This window comes from Motacilla alba, chromosome 11 (assembly GCF_015832195.1).
Source record: "Motacilla alba alba isolate MOTALB_02 chromosome 11, Motacilla_alba_V1.0_pri, whole genome shotgun sequence".
Taxonomy (NCBI): Eukaryota; Metazoa; Chordata; class Aves; order Passeriformes; family Motacillidae; genus Motacilla; species Motacilla alba.
The window spans coordinates 10239365-10251565 of NC_052026.1; the positions used below are offsets into that span (position 1 = coordinate 10239365).

The 12201-nt window shown below is 36.9% G+C and overlaps 1 long non-coding RNA gene across 1 annotated transcript; it reads right to left on the bottom strand.

Annotated features, from left to right (window-relative positions):
- Positions 1–234: 234 nt before the first annotated feature.
- On the bottom strand, positions 235–11996 carry LOC119705639. The gene is made up of 4 exons (XR_005258281.1): positions 11734–11996; positions 10085–10152; positions 2216–2265; positions 235–296 (listed from the first exon to the last, which is right to left on the bottom strand). It is a non-coding gene; the product is annotated as an uncharacterized LOC119705639 (long non-coding RNA).
- Between the last annotated feature and the right edge of the window lie 205 nt (positions 11997–12201).

Sequence of the window (12201 nt, forward strand, 5' to 3'; positions counted from 1 at the left end):
ATAAAAATAGGAAAGCTGAACATAGACATAGTCTCTCATAATGAATTTTAGCCTAGTTTTTAATTTTCTTTAAAAGAAACACTAAGCACTTGCTATTTGGAATACATTTAAATATGAAATATTTTAGGCTCCTAACGAGTATGCCACTGAGGTGGAATCACCCCAGAAGTACGGGCTGGTAATTATTATCACATGGCAGTGACTGATTTATTACCTGTGCAATGAAGGAGCCAAGGTTTGTGTTACAGGGATAGATCCCTCATTTTTACTTCCACCATCCGTCATAGTAGAATCTACTGGAAAATGGAGTACAAATCATTCAGGAATTTACTACAGTCAGCTGAGCTAGTTCTGTGCTATATCATTGCTGGAAGTGAATGCCTTTGTTTTGCACCCTGAGGGCTGCTCATATGCATAAATAGCCCCCCTTTTTCTGTTTCTGAATCACAGTGTCCAGCCAATACAAAAAAGATTATGAGGTATGAAAACCGTACATATCTCCACCACAGAACAATAACAAGATCTATACTTTGATTTCCTGGGAAATAAAAATTGTAGCTATACTTCCTGTCAGCCCATTCCTTTGAACTTGTTCTCTTCATAATTTGGATTTTGAATCAAGTTTAAATGGCAGTTAAAAATTGTATGTGGCAGTACACAATGAAATTTAGCTTGACAGCCTGGACATCAAAACTAAAAATAAATGACTTCACATCCAAATAATAAGTAATAACAATGTTAGCCTGCATAAGAATAGCAGGACTGGATTCAAATACAATATTAATTTTAGGGATATGAGTGACTAGGGAGAGACAGAGGCAAAGAAACAAATCCTTCATATAGCAATAGTCTCTTCTTATCCCCCAGGCAACTGGCTGCCTTTCACCTCGGCGGCGGAGCAATTATGTGGCATAATGACTGCAGTGCAAATAAGCAGAGAGATTTTATTAAACCAAATGAGCAAATCATCTGCGTATTATTGCCATTTGATTGACAGTGACAAGTGTCGAGCAGACACGGATGTGAATATGATAAAGAAGCTTGCAGGAAAGCTCTTGATAATGTTACTCTTGATAAAGTTGCTCTGCAAACCTCTCTAAGTAAATAAAGGGGAAAGAATATGATGCATATTAATTCGCATAGTTTGCAACCTGCCACAGGACTAGAGGAAAAGTTGCAATAGGTTCAGCACATGGCATTTCATATGAATTCTAAAATTGCATTTATGAGTCTCATAGACTTTACAATACTATATTAATATTAAAAGTAAAGGTCATTCCACATAACAGTTAAGCTGCCTGAGCTTCAACCTTTATATCAATAACAGACTCGGGCTGGGGGCACGAGGAGGAGGAAAACAAGTGGAATGATCCGAATAAATGTAAAATGTTACTTAGAAAGATTGCTGCCTTTTGCTAGGATGTCCATTTACACGTTTGTACTTCCAGTGGACAATTGCATTTCTGACAGGCCTGCCATCAGAATGATTAAATCAATACCTTTCATATGGGAATGCGATTCATTGGCATGGGCCTTGAGGTTCCAGGTAGCCACTCTCACATTAATGACTGCCTTATGACATCATACTGCACACACTCCAAAGTTTCCCATCATGGCAGGCAGCGTGGAACTTTGGATAATTACTTCTGGCACACGGAATGAATTAACCAAGGTGACTGGGAAGCTTTGACAGCAACACCCATGGAAGAAAAGCAGCAGGCATAAAATCTCCTGTGCTGCAGTGCCACTAACATCATGAATAAATTTGGGCTTACAAGTTGAAATTGTTTTAGTGGATAAACCATGTGATAAATAGATCCCTTTCCTCCAATCCTTCATATTTTTTATTATTTTAAATTTGAATGTGAACAAGCCACGGCGTTATGCCACACTTCAGTGAACATTCTTTTGCCATCAAGCACCATCAAGCTGAAGATTTCCACTCTTTGAAAAAGAATCATAACTGAAAGGAAATGTTCTTGTCATATGAAGTACACTGTAAAATGTGGAAAACATTTTTGATTTATGTTGTAATAGCGATTTGAATATCTATTTGGACATATTTCAAAGAGATCAGCTTTGCAAGGTTCTGCATAGCCTGAGCTGATTCTTGTGCTGTGCTTTAACTGTGCAAGTAAACTTCAGCATTCAAGAGCTGACATGCTCAGAATAACTGAAGGCTGATAAAAAAAGTCTGAAAGTCTCTTTAACTTACATTTTCCAGGATGTGAGCCCTCCAACTTAGTGAGCTTCCAAGGGGAAGAACTGAGAAAAAAATAGTAGAATAAAATATTAAGTACCAAATTCATTTGCTCTAGTATTTGTTATAATTTGTTGTATAATCTGTATTTGTTGTAATATCTGTTGTTATAATAAAACATTACTTAAGCAATTGCTATAATTTATTGCTTAAAAGCATCAGGTGACCTTATTTTTACAAAAGGGAACTAAAGTACTCAGTAAAACAAGTTACTCGACCAGCTAGTCCAGTTATTGGAAATTATTTAGTATTTTTTTGTTTATATGAAAATTAGAATAAAATTTTCATAAAGTTGAGGGATTTTTACTGGTTTGAAGAAAATGTAAAAAAAAGATAATAATATCTACACGGTAGACAAAAACTGTCAGTGTAACAACTTCCTATGCTTTAACATTGTTATTTCTGGGTTTGGGGCTGGTTTAATGCTTTGAATATAATTTTTGATTTTTTTTTTGATAAATATGTTCATGAAGATTACAACCTAGGAATTTCAGAGTGCCTGATATTCTTCAAATTAGTATCCAGCTGGATGCACTCTGTCTTTAAATACGAAAGTAAATACTCTGGTTCCCACATTTGGATCATCTTCAAAATCTAATCCCAGATATGCAGCAATTTTACCACAAAGCAGTTAAACAAGTTATCTAAGTAAGTTTATTGAAGTCTAAACCATTTCATCCTAAAAAAATACTTTTCCTATAGAATAAAGTCTGAGATTTTACAATGAAATTAATTTTTAGAGTCTAAGTTTTAAACATAAAGCAAAGTATTTGATATTTAAACTAAATATTAACTACATAAAACATTTTCAGGATCCTAAATTACTTGTGAGACTTCTGGTGTAAATTATAGTTATATCACTACTTTCACTTCCAAAATAGTGCATGTTATGTTGTAAAATACAAAATTTATTTTAAGAGAAAAAGATCTTTTAAGAGACAATTTAGACCCGAACACCATTAGAAACAAAAATATTAATCATGTATTCAAAGTAAACTGGCACAGTGATGTCTGCTGAGACTGCAGAGAGTGGATTTGAGACCACAGTGTTAATTTTTGTTCATTTTATTGGGATGCTGCTAATTGCATGCAAAAAAAATACTTAAAGTTATTATAGAATACTAAAGCCTGGAAATGCATTAAAACATCATACTAATATGTTCTCCTGTTGCCACCACAATGTGCAGAGATATGAAGTTGGAGTACAAGAGTTTCTAGGTTTTGCCAATCATTGCAAAAAAACCAAATTAGTATAAAATTGAAGGCTTTTGTATTTTTATTCTCACTTCCATCACACTTCAGATAGAGCCCCTTTTGTCCAGAGGGGTGAAGCACCTTCCACGTTTAGTGTGTGGCTGGATCTGCACATGGCCCTCCTTAACCTAGAGGCAAAAAGCCCAGATCCCTGCACATCTCAGTAAATATACAGCAAAAGCCAACCACAACTTGCCAATGTATCTGCCCCCAGATCCCTAATATTTTATTTAGGCAAAACCTTTCATTGTTCTGGAGTTCTTTCAAAGTTTCTTGAGCAATCCTAAGCAGTCAGTGCACTATTACTGGCCTTGGCTATCGCTGGTAATAAAACTGACTGTGCTAGGTTGCAACCAAAATAACCCAATTTTAATAAAAAAGTCTGAAAGAAAGTGTAGTGAGGAAAGGAGTACTTAGTTGGTGTTAGAGAAAGCTCCGTGTTGAACTGGACCTGGCCACTAAATCATGACCTGGATTCAGCTTCCCTGGTACTATCAAAGCGGGGCAGCATTTGACACCATTCTAACAGTAGATGGGAGAACTTGGTTATGTAGATAAGATAATTGGATACCAAAGTCATTCTTGAATGGTTTTTCTTACCATGCAGGCTGAGGCTGTTTTCACTCACAGTTTGTGGACTAATCTTGGCCACAAGAAGATGGAAATATAAATGCATTTCAAGTCATTTATGCATCATACTATACAAGCTTAGGATCACATACTATCAGTCATAATCTGCATTATTATGACAGTCTGTCACCTTGCTGCATTCATTGTGAGAACTAAGAATTATGTCCATAACAAAAAACCTGCCATTGAAAAAATAACATAGAAGCATTCAAACCAAATCTTCCACTGCACTTCAGAAATAAGGAGATATTAGACAGAGGAGGCACTGACACAAATCCCTCTGTGGGGAAGAACACAGTATTTGTTAAAGTAGGCAACAACTTAGAATTAAAATAAAAATACTAAACAAAAACAAATTAAATTACACTTGAGGCAAATACTGTTCATCTGTTCTGTGAACTGTAGCTCCAGAGAGTTCAGTAATATCTCTAATGATGATAAGTCATGATTAATTTCTGTTTTCCATGAAAAACTGGAAAAAAAGGGAAGTGCTGGGTCAGGGGTTCCCTGTTAGCTCAGGGGGTACAGTGATGTCACCTTCTGGGTGTGCCATCGTTCCCTGCAGGGTGTGAGCTGTGAGCTGGTGGGCTCTGACAGGAAGGGTGCCAGGCTGCAGGCTCAGCAAAGCCCTGAGCACACAGCCCTGCAGCCACGGCCCTGGGCAGAGCACCCTGCTGGAGCAGCTGAGACAGAGCTCAGGGACCACTTGAAACCAAACCCCACTGAATTCATCCTGCACAGCACAGAACAGTCTGTACAACTAAAGGCAATCATAAAACAAACCATCAGATGGTCTCCAAATGCTTTCATCTGTCCCAGTTCAAATAAATACCTTCAATGTAAGAATCATCATTTAAAGAAAACCCCCTCAACCCTAACCTATCATTTATTCTGGTACATTCTGTGATACCAACACTATTGAACTTCAACAGGCATGAGATTTTTCTATATTATTATTATTATTAAAAAACAAAATACAAGGTTATCACATAGAACTTTTGATAGAGTAGGAAAGCCAAGAACTCAACTGCACAAAATACAAACCACAACTGCCTCTTTTTTTAAGTAAATGGCAAATATTTGGGGAAAAAAAATAGAGAAACAAAGGGATAAATACATGGCTCAAAGTTTCATTAAAAAGTACATAGAGTCCTAGAATGGGCAGTAATTATAAGTATTCTACCTCCAGAAAAAAAACCCCACAAACAAACAAAACCCATAACAAAAAAGTGCAGGGGGGAATATTCTGAGATAGCAGAAATCAAACTGAGTGTATCTGAATCTCAGCATTGCCCCTATATCCATTTGGGACAAAGGTAGGATCTGTGCTATGTCTCTCAGGCACAGTCACACTCCCTGCTGTGCCAAATAAACTCCTTCACAAATTGCCCAGCTTGTGGGATGAGAACTTAGACAAGTAAATCCTGTTTAGATAATTCCCTGTCAACGTATTAAACTCGTGTTCTGTACCAAACCCCCTAACTATTATCAGTAATATCTCAAAAGAACTGAAGTAGGTGGTTGGCAATAACAGTAAAAGGGTGTTGGATTTTTTTTTTCTTCCTTTAATTCAAACCCTCAGAAGGAAGAAAACATGCCTCCAAACCAATGAACATGCAAGTCTACCAAGCCCAGCATATGCTCAGCCAGTGGATGCGTTTCTGTTGCTCAGGGTGGCACCAGAAGTTATATGTTGTATTTTTCATCTTCTGCAGTGGTAATTTCTTGGTCATTTACCTCCTCAATAATAATGTTTAGCTGAGTAAAATAATGCTTTAGGCTTTAAGTCTTAAAGGCTCTTCCCTCTTTGCCCCCCTCAGTAGGATGACTGATTTCAGCCCTTTAGAAAAATAAGCTTACTTATGAGACATTAGTGGCATTATTGCCTCCTTTAATATTCGTGACAGTCTCCAGCAAATGTATCACAAGTTGGCATTTATTAGTGCTAGGCACAAGTAAGGGGCATGTTATTTGATTTGAATAACAGCTTGGAGCTACAGTTTGAGTCCAGAAATATATTAGTCAGAAACAATCTCATTTAATAACACAGAAACTAATAAAAGAAAAGTATTCCAACTGATTCAAAATTGAATTTATGAATATTGCTTAGCAGGATTAATGATCAAAAACTGAACCTGTTTGTCATGTTATAACAGAGTTTTCGATTTAAATGCAAAACTAGGAGTCAATGAGTCCAATGGATTGTATATTGCTTTGAAGAAAACCAGTTCATTTTACACATAAGCTTTGAAATTGGCAATAAACTTTAATTACAGGGTCAGATAATCAAATTATAATCAAATAGCCTCACATAAAATCTGTGTTTGAAATTAATGAGGTACAATTCTACTAGTCTGTAATATTGTACCTCTGAAACTTACTAAAAGACATTTCATTTTCATTTAAAAGTCACCTTAAGGACTTCTCCCTCAATTTCTTCTGCATAGCTCAATTTTATTTGGAAATGTCTCATTTTCAGACCACGCATTTCTAAAGATTTTTGCATATGGAAAAATCATTTGTTGCTCCGCAGATTTTTTTTTATTGATAGTAAGAATTTTAATATTGCAATATTAGATATCCTTCAAGTAGATGCATATTTATGCATTTTTAGAGAAAGCCACAGTTAGGATAATAAAGCTATATAGTTGTTCAAATGCACATAATTATTAAAATTTTCATTTAAGATGAAATTTTTGATGACTGATCTTAACTTGCAAGTGCAAGCATATATGCTAATGTACACTACTGCATAATCCATTTCTTTCTGTGTATACAACCACGATAATTTCTCCCTGCATGTCGTACCTTATTTGGAAGAAGAAATATATCTTATATTTAAAACAAAAGATAGGAAGAATAAATCCCAACCTGCTCTGGTTTTCTTAAAGATTTGCTGCTGTGTGGCTTCAGGCAAGTCATATTATATTTTATAGCTAAGATTTCTCATGAAAAATGGCAGTTACAGCTTTGTACAGCTTCAGTGCAACTTCACTGGGCTTATCCTGGGACCTTATTAATTGTACAATGATTACCAAAATGAAGATGCAAAATTGTTGGATAGACAATGTCAGACCTCATTAAACATGCAATGGTAAAAGTACAGAAAAAGTCAAATACTTCTAAAGCTATCATTCTACTCAGTGGCAATACAAGTGCTCGATAGCACACAATATAATTTAAAAAAAACACTATGCCTTGTACTGAAGTACAATTGTAAAATTTTACTACTACGTTTATGAATCCATTTACACAGCAGCACTTCCCTGGATCCTTTGCAGAATAGAGAGAAAGTCCAGTCAAACACTTTACATGTCAAGGCCTCAAGCCTCTTCAGATGGAAGGTTTGCACTCTGGCAGTGACAATGTTCTGAATCATGCTGGCTAAAGTGGGAATTCTGATGGGGATTAGAATCACCAAGATACCTCAAGTAAAAAAAAAAATTCTGACTTTTTCAACTCCAGCCTCTCAATTTTCAGCAAGCAGTAAAATTAACTGATTTAAGGGCATAGTTTAGCATTAACAACAGTTTATGGTACATAGAATTTGCAAAGCAATAAAGCTGGAGGAGAAAGGATTTGTGAAGATCTCCTGTATCATGGTGATCAGGTGAAACTGCAGCTCTGTGCAGTGGCTGTCACACGCTGTAAGAACAAGCTGGAGGTTACAGGCAACTCTCTGCCAGTTGAAGAACACCAACCTGTTCATTCTCTACAACATTTCTTTAGCTTCAAAATGTTGAGGGTTTTTTCACATCTTCTGACTTTTACAGGAAAACACATGTTTTGGATAGGATTTCAAATTCTTTCTTTATGAACACAACTCCAAGTTGTTACTATTGGACATACTATTGCTCCCCTGTTTTTTTAATCTCGGTTTTGAAAAAACATACAAGCGAAAAATACCCCACCAAAACTACTCCAACAACCAAAAGTTTACTAACCTCCATTTGTTTCCATCTGAAAAGAAACAGATGCTGAAATCAGGTGTTTTTTTCCTTTAATCCTGTATTTTTAAAGAATGTTCAACAGTTTTGAACAGATGGAAATTGTTTCTTTGCTTCTTGCTTCAAAGTCTTTCTTAGTCAGCACATCATACAATCATTATATTGAGGCAATTTTACTGAAATCCTTGTTATCACATCATCTATTCCTTATGAACAACTCCTAATAAAGTCTAGGGACTCAAGGTATTCCATCCATTACTTCTTATATGTGTGTATCAGCATTTTAATGGACTCCTCAAAGGAGTTGTGCTTTTCTTTCTCCTAGGATTGTCAAGTCATGCTTGGAAGCATTACACAGAGTACAGCTAAGAGTCCTTATCTGCTGCAGTGCTTTAATTCTTGCACAAATAAACATGATTTTAATCTGCAGGTTTTAGACATAAACCAAATTATTTTCTTTCCTTTTTAGGAACTTGGTCCATGAGAATAGTGATTTTTCAGGTCACTACCTAACACTGCATGAAGCGCCTTGAGGGTATTTGCAAAGGTTATATCTGAGCTCTCTAAATTTCCTCTCTCTAGCAAATGATTCCATTGAAAAGGTGGTTCTTCAGAGTTTGGTTAAATTCCTGATCTGAGTAATTTTGCAAACAACCTGTCTTTCTCTACAGGCTAGAGAGTCCAGACAACTTACTAAAACAATATGTCTTTCACCTCAGCCCAAGTGCAACCAGCTTCACTCGCTTCTTATGGGCTATTTGGTGAAAATGTCCAGAGTTGGAAGGCTGTGAGAACCTCTCCCAGGTCCAAGCATAATGTGCAAAATGCCAAAGTTCCTGCAGTCCAGCAGCTTAAAAATCATGTTATCTCTTTATCTCCCTCAAATGAAGTGCAGTCTGATGTTACAGGTGCCCATCACTGGAGAGGCCTAACCAGCACCATTAAAGTGAGCCCACACTCAGAGGAGCCACATCCTGTTCATGTTCCTGTGACCTGGCATTCCAGCCCTGCCCAGCTGCACAGCACTGCCCTGTCCTGGTCATCAGCAACTGGTTTTCATCTCCTGTAGGATACTTCATCTCTCACATTAAGCTTTTATTGTTATAGCTCAAAAAGATACTTTCCCAAGCAAACAGTTTTGCAACTGCTTGTTCATAGTCAGCACAAATTTCAACATCCTACTTCCAGTTTCAGCAACGTCTGGGTCTGAAATAGAAAAGGTGGTTTGTTTTTTTTTTTTAATATCAAGTTCACTCATTCTTGTCTATGGAAATACTGCAACTAGCAATCCAAATCCTACATGAATGCAAAAGCAGCATTGCCATGATTGCATTCCAGTTTGTCAATGTGTGGTAGATTTGCAACTGCTTGGCAAGTTTCCCTGAGAATACCTGAATCTACAGAACCATTGATGAAGGACATGGTCTACCCTGATCATAAATTTCCAATGAAGAAAATATTCCTTAGCCATAGTCACAAGTTAGTTTGGCACTGATTTTCCTTTGGAAAACTCCTACCCCCATGTGTCCTCCCCCTGACCTCCCACCCTGGTAATAAGTGAGCAATATCTCAACCCCTTTGTGTTCCTGTGTCAACACTACCCCAAACTGTAAGTGTTAGCAGCTGTGCACAATATGGATGGGGGGAGCTTGAAGCACACAGCCTAAAACAGGAGCAGTCACAAGAGCCTCTTTGACTCTCAGAATGCTAAATCACACACTGCTGATCACTGGAATGGTTTCCTTTCTGTACCCAACTTATGTAGTGGTTTTGCTGCCCTGGCCAACCTACAAATGAACTTTTTTGTAATAGGAGGCCGAAAAACTCTGAGCATATGTGAGCATCCAAAGATTTGGCAAGTTCAGCCCAGTCTCAGCTTTCCTTTCTTTGTGAAAGTTTCTCTTCACTGATTTTATGGTTGAAAGACTTCATTTGTTTTAAAATCTATTCACATTTCTTCACATTGAATTTTAAATTCATATTGTAAGGTTACTGTGTTTATAAATGTATTGGTTGCTGCTCATCCAGATTTTCCATGCTTCAAGATACATCTTAGGTAGGCTGAAAAAAAAAAAAGAGTACAACCACATTCTATAAGCCTGTAACATGTGGTGACACTTAGCACAAAGCAATAACAAAAGGCCATCACTTTAAATGACCAGAGACCAGTCCTTCTCTGTAAGCAGGTTCTTTCTTGTCTTCCACCTTTTCTTCTATTTGTTGTAATTTTTCTTAAAAATCCACACCAGATAAGCAGGAGAAAGCTGCCACAGTGTTAAGGGTATTATCTGCTGATTAGTTAAAAAAAAAATCCTAAAACCCAACAGAAAGCCCCTTCAAAATTATCTTACTGAACTCCCTGTAGTTCACCAACCAGCCAGTACTGCAAGATTTTTCTTCAGTTGAACTGTGGTGCTTTTTATGCCTCACTGAGTTGCAAAGATCTTTCCCTTCCATTTACTGGAAAATCCTGAGATAACTGAGAAACAACTACTTCTGCCACATCTTCAAAGTGCCATTAGCTTGGTCTTGTTGATTTGGAGCACTACTCCTGATTTTGAAGAGAATAGTTTCTTTAATAATTTTCTGTTCCTCGTTTAAGGGGGGAGCACTGCAATGAAACTTGTCTAGAGAAATGTTTTTGTGCCAACATCCGTCACTCTTTTCTTTACAACACTTACCTATTGCAGTACCTGCTAGAGCTGCTTGTTATCATTTTGCAGCCCTTGTTCCTTTCCTTTGTATTTCCTACTTCTCACTAGCAGTCAGGAAGCACACACACACCCATTCATGTCTCCAAGGGAATTAGCAAGTAGTAGTTCTGGCACACAGGTTACAGAGGGGTCCATCACCTGCTCACACGATCACTGGGCACTCTCTTGCTTTACTCCAATAAATAGGAAGGTTGTGCACCTCCCTGCCCTTGGGGTACAGGCAGTAGGAACTGAGATGTGCCCTCAGTAGGAAGCTATTGCTGAGACCTTAGCAACTGCTTGGAGAACTGCTGCAAAGGGATGTTGAGACAGAATCCATTTTGTTTGAGCTGTATTTTAGAAGAAAACTGAGAACTGTATTCTTTTGTGTGCTTTTTAAAAAAAAAGTTATTAGCCAATGAAAAAAACCCCTAAATTATCTTTTTCATTCATTGTTTCAATTACTTAGTCTTCCTTTTCCACTTAGAAAGTTCAGTGTTAACCTTCGTTATAACATAGTCCCATTTTTTAACAACACTCCTTTTGGACTTTTAAACATGCTTGGTCATGCTCAAGCAAATGCCTTTCTTAGCTGCTGTTATGAAGTGGTAGCTAACTGTCATTAGTACAGATTAATTTTATATAAAAAATGCAGGTGTGATCTTCGTTCCTCGAAGCCTTGTCCCATCCTCTTGATGTATCTATTTGCTTAAGTGTGAGACTTCCAGTAAATTATGTCAATGCTTTGTATTGTCCCATGTTTAGCCCTTTTTATTGCTACTTTTGATATTTAAATATTTTCCCTGATAAAGTACCTCCTTCTATTTGTTACACAAGTGAAGAACAAGATTAGGGTATTTTTTTTTTGCTTGTTTTCACTTACATGAGATCAATTATTCAATAGATTAACATAGAGACATAGTAAAAAAATAAACAGGCTTGCACTTACATATTGCTCAGCTTCCACCTTCCTCACAAGTGGCTGTCTTCAATTCTTCCTGATTGTTTCTAAGAAGTGGAAGACCTAATTCAAATTCCAATTCATATGTTGACAGCAAAAAGTACCAAATAAGAGAGAACTATTTCAGTTATTTAGTTATAGTGCCATAACTGTTTCTAAATGTTATTGGAAATAGAGGCTGAGGATTACATCCAACCTATTTTAACTCAAGGTCAGTAGTGGCTTAAATTCAAAAGGATACAAGAAGTCCCTTAAATACACTTAGACTGTCAGTACTGGAATGGTGCTCATCATCTGAGGAATGATGGTCTTGAAGAGCCTCTCAAACTGAAATAGTGAAGAGGCAAAAATCCTAACTATTTAGAAAATGGAATGTGTGAGTGGGATTATATGATAACATTCTCTGTGCCTGTTAACCTTTTGATAATAAAATTACTTGAAATTTAAGCCAACCCG